Source organism: Orcinus orca, chromosome 1 (assembly GCF_937001465.1).
Source record: "Orcinus orca chromosome 1, mOrcOrc1.1, whole genome shotgun sequence".
In the NCBI taxonomy this organism is placed as follows: Eukaryota; Metazoa; Chordata; class Mammalia; order Artiodactyla; family Delphinidae; genus Orcinus; species Orcinus orca.
The window spans coordinates 211,992,398-211,997,048 of NC_064559.1; the positions used below are offsets into that span (position 1 = coordinate 211,992,398).

General features: G+C 57.3%; 1 protein-coding gene across 1 annotated transcript in view; it reads left to right on the top strand.

Annotated features, from left to right (window-relative positions):
* GNB1 (G protein subunit beta 1) overlaps positions 1-1,076 on the top strand; it is a 92,237-nt gene extending 91,161 nt beyond the window's left edge. The window contains exon 12 of the mRNA XM_033432714.2: positions 451-1,076. The gene's annotated coding sequence lies outside the window, so the exon portion shown is untranslated. The remainder of the gene's footprint in view (positions 1-450) is intronic.
* The last annotated feature ends 3,575 nt before the right edge of the window (positions 1,077-4,651 follow it).

Below are 4,651 nucleotides of genomic sequence, written 5' to 3' on the forward strand. Positions count from 1 at the left end.
GGCATAGAAGGGTGATGCTGAGAAGTCAAGGAACAGAGCACGCGCCGTGGACGAACAGTGAACACCAGTTAGGCACCTTTGCTCCCCAACCCGCTCTCTCTACCTTCTCAGTTCAGTTTTTAATCTCACCCTGGGTCTCCTTGTGAAGTTGGAGGGAAGTTTATACAACAGCAACAGCGCGACACTACCCTGTGCCCCACCCTGACCGTCAGGAGCCTCTGCTCTCAAGCGAGGTGCCCGTCCTGTGCTTGGATAGTCAGTCAGTTATTTGTGTATGAAACAATGTACAAATCAATGTTTTGAAAATAATGATCTCAAACTTTCTAAGTTAAATTTTAAAAAATTTGATCGTTTGCCATATCGGGTGGGTTTACTCTTAGAATCGCATGCTGTAGAAATGCTCAAAAGTGCATATAGGACTCAGTCCTTAGATGTTCTCTTTCTTTTCAGAAATAACCTCTTTAAAGCTGTAACCATTGCTCCTCTGTGCACACGCATCGCATCGGAAGCCGTGCAGCCAGCGGCTCTGCACACTCACCTAGCGGGATATTCACTGTTTTCTTTATTCCTTTAAAAACAAGTCCTGTTCCAAACGATTGCTGTTGGAATTGGGGGGTGGGGCGGGGTGGTACAGGGAATGGAGACCCCGGCCTCCCTTTGTGGATTCCTCACAGCCCGGCTCTCCCGTGGAACCAGCCTTTTGCACCGAGGCAGACCATTTTTCTAACATGCAGACGTCCCTGGTTTTGTGCGCGTCCAGTGTGGAGCAGTGGCGTTGGGACGGCGCAGGCCTCCTCCCCGCACCAAGCACTCCCGTAGAGGCAGCAGCGGCTTCTCCATCCTGTGTTTGCACCATCCTGTGTGCCCTGTGCCCTGGACCCGCAAAGAGTGGGACAAGCACCCCCCCGCCCCGGCCCTACCCCCCTCGGCACCCCTGTAGAGCTCTCTGCACCCTGTCCCTCACCTTTTGTATTTAATTTTAAAGTCAGTGTACTGCAAGGAAGCTGGATGCAAGATAGATCCTATATTCACTGTACTGTTATTTAAGATGTAATAAAGCAGTTTGACATGAGGGATTTTGGCGTGGCTGCTCATTTGTGGGGCTGTTTCGGTGTCTGGGGGGCAGCTGCCCTCCCCTGGCTGCCCCCTCTTCTGCCCACGTGATTTTTTGTCCCCCTCACAGAGAGTCCATGAAAGGAGCGGCCGGTCCTCAGATGGGCCCGCAGAGCAGCAGCATGCCACCAGCCCTGGCCCCCCTGTCTGGTGGCCAGACCGTGGTTCTCTCATCCCCCGGCAGCGTGAGTCTCCCGAGTGGCTGTCCGACCTTTCTCTCCTCTCTGAGCCTCTGCCCCTACTGGTGGCCCTCCCCTACTCTTCCCTCCCTAAGATACTAAGGACGTTACTCCAGAGACATACTTCCCTTCAGATGATAGAACAGTTTTCATCTTTGTCCGAATGAAAAGACCTGCATCTTGCAAGAAAAAATGAGCATCTGCCCCACACCCACGAGAAGCAAACACTTCATTGCACGTCAGTGAGGAAGCCTCTCACTCCACCGCTTCCCTGGACCCCAGCCCTGCCTTCTGTGCCTTCGTGCTAAAGGACGTGATTTTCTTCTAGTCCGAAGTATTCTGTGTAAGGTTATGAAAGGTAACTTGGTAATTCCCACGGGTCAGATTCATAAGTAAGTGAAGACTGCTCTCAGCGGGAAGTACTCCCTCCTGAAGCTCCCTTTTCCAATTGTCAGGAAGACACAGGCAGTCGGTCCTCCTGGCCCTGCCCGTGGGGAGGGGTGGGTGGGACTGGCGCGATGGCAGGGGTCTCTCCTACAAGGACCATGGGCGCGGCCTCCCGGCGGTTGACAGCCTGAACAGTGGGTTCGCCCGGTTTCAACCTCCTCCCCCGCATCTCTCTGGAATAAATCTGCTCTTTGCACGTTTTAACGCTGCCAGCTGTCTCAAAATGCCAGAGAGCATCTAAGGTGCTCCCTGGGCTGGCAGCCTGAGTCCTTGGGAGGGAGGGTCTCCTGGGGTCAGGAAGCAAGCCTTTATCCTGGCACAGGGACACATCTGCTGTCGGCCACCCTCAGAGGAGCATGGCGTGGGCACAGGAGCCTCAGCAAGGGCTGGCTAGACTGGGTGCCCTCTGAGCTGGGGCCAGGGGAGCTGAGACTCAGCCCCTCTGCTTGCTGGCCTCGAGGCCGCCCTCCCACCTTCTCAGCAAAGTGGTCACTGAAAATAGGTGTCCGGGGGCACTAAGAGGACAGCCAGGCGGTGGTGTGAAGCGAAGCGCGTTCCGCACTGCGCTGCCCGGCGTGAGCCTCGGATTTCACGCTTGAAGCCTGGGACCCCTCAGCCTCCTGGGCCTGGATGCACCTGGGAAGTGATGATCTCCTTGGCCCACCCTCCTCCAGGGTGCCTGCCCTTCCACCTTCCTTCCTTTGGCCTCCGCCCCTAGTGTCTGAGGTAGCAGCTGGCTCTGGTGAGCACACCTGTTGCAGGTGCAATGTCCACGCTCCGCCAGACCCTCGGCAGCTAGACGTGAACTGGGGCCTTGCGGGGAGCTCTAGGGTCACCTGCACCCCGATGTTGGGTCTCATCGCCTCTTCCAGCACCCAGCGTTCACGTCCACTCGAGGTGTCCACCCCACCCGGCACCAGCACCCATGATGCCTGACCCTTCACGCAGAGCGCACAGCGGGGTCCTCGGCGCCCCCCTGCCCACCCCAGCGGTTCCTCTTCCTCCTAATGTGTGAGAGCAGGAAAAGGCCACCCCACCCACACCACTCTGCTTGTCTCCCCCCAACCATTCCCCACTCCTGGAGTTCGGCCAAATTCTGCCCCTTCACGTCCTCCCTGTGTGATCTGGGGCCAGTTACTTGGCCTCTCTGTGCCTCTGATTCCCCGTGTGAAAACTGCAACAAGAGCACTTGCTCCTAGACACCTTGTGAGAGTTTGGCGAGTCCCACGTCTGTGAGGTGCTAGAGCAGGGAAGGGCTGCTCACGACTTCGCTCTCAGAGACACACACACACACACACACACACACACACATGACTTCGCTCTCAGAGACACACACACACACACACACACACACACACACACGAGACTTCGCTCTCAGAGACACACACACGTGCGCGCGCGCGCGCACACACACACACACGCCCAGGCTCCCGCCGCCCGCCAGGTTCCCTCGGCCTAGCTACCCTCTGGCAGCCCTCTTCCTGGATTTCAGCAGGCCGTGCCCCCGCCCGAACACCTGGAGGGTTTGTTCCCTGCAGTATTGTGCGCCTGGCACTTAGTGGCCCGGCAAGAAGAGGGGCTGCCCGATCCCAAAGCCAGCCCAACCAGGAGACCGCCAAGTCAGTGATTCCGGACACTGGCCCCTGGGGAGGGCTGGGAAAAGTGGGACAGAAGGGGCCGGACTTGTCCAGGGCATGCTGGCTGGAGGCCAGAACTGGGGAAGGTGGCGTCTGGATAGCCTGAGACACTCCCTGTCCACAGGGAGCCTCGGTGCCTCCCGGCCACACCTGTCACCCAGGCCCCTGGCCACTTCCTTTTTTGGGTGCTGGGAAGCCTCCCTCTACCCCATTCCCCTCCAGCAGGCACAGCTGAGGCCTACTTCCCCAAGAGCTGGGAGCAGAACCCCAAAGAGGAAAACCCTTTCCACACCCTGCACCCCAAATCCAAGGGCACCCCCCTGCCTGAATGAGTCCAGCTTTGGAGAGGCAGCCCTATCCACTGCATCCTCTGTGGTCCCCCATCTTTCAGCCCTCAGAAGAGTAGGAGTCCAGGTTTTGGGGGGTCTAAAGCTTAAACAGTAGGGGAGCCATGTTTAAGAAAAAGAACACAAAGAAATACCAAATTAAGAGAGTCCTGCACCTCTGGCACTGGGAAAGTTTACACCTCTGGCCTTTCCTGAACACAGACCCTCTGAAGCAGACCCGGCATCGTCTGCCCAGCCCACTGCCCACGTTGGCCTGACTGGCACCCATCCCCCACCCCCACGCCCGCCTGCATCCCTGCTGCTGACCCCTCCCTGTCCCCACCACTGCCCGGCTCATTCCAGCTCAGCCTTGGCCCTCAGCCCAAGCAAGATCTCCTCTAGGAACCTTTGGGAGGCCCTAAAGTGCCCCTCCCAGCACTGGCCTCATGGATTGCGGGGTGTGACTGGGAGGCTCCGGAATCCCCGGAGTGGGCCCAGGGCCTGCTGGGAGATTGCACAACAGGCTCTGATGGAGGAAGCCACAGCCCCCGTTTTCTCATTTCTGAAATGGGGAAGTGCTCCTGCCTGAGGTCCAGAATGGACAGACTGCCATGATTACAGCCACACACCTGCACAAGTTCCTTTTAGAAAGGGCACAGGAAGGGTGCCTGCTGTGTGACCCTGGCTAGTTACCAGGCCGGAGCTGCCTTCTCTGCAGACTGTCCCTGCTCTAGAAGGTTCTTGGGAGGCCTGGCCAAGCATTAGTAGTAGTATGTTAATGCTCATATCCAAAAACACAGCTCAAAAGGCTTTTCTCTTCTGTGGGTGTGGCTGGGGGGTCACTTTGGGGAAGCGGTTGGGTTTACAAAATAACCAGATGGGGAAGTTACGGAGCTTGAGAAATCCCCCCAAATTTCCGCCATCCTTGCCCCCCTTTCCACTCACCCTT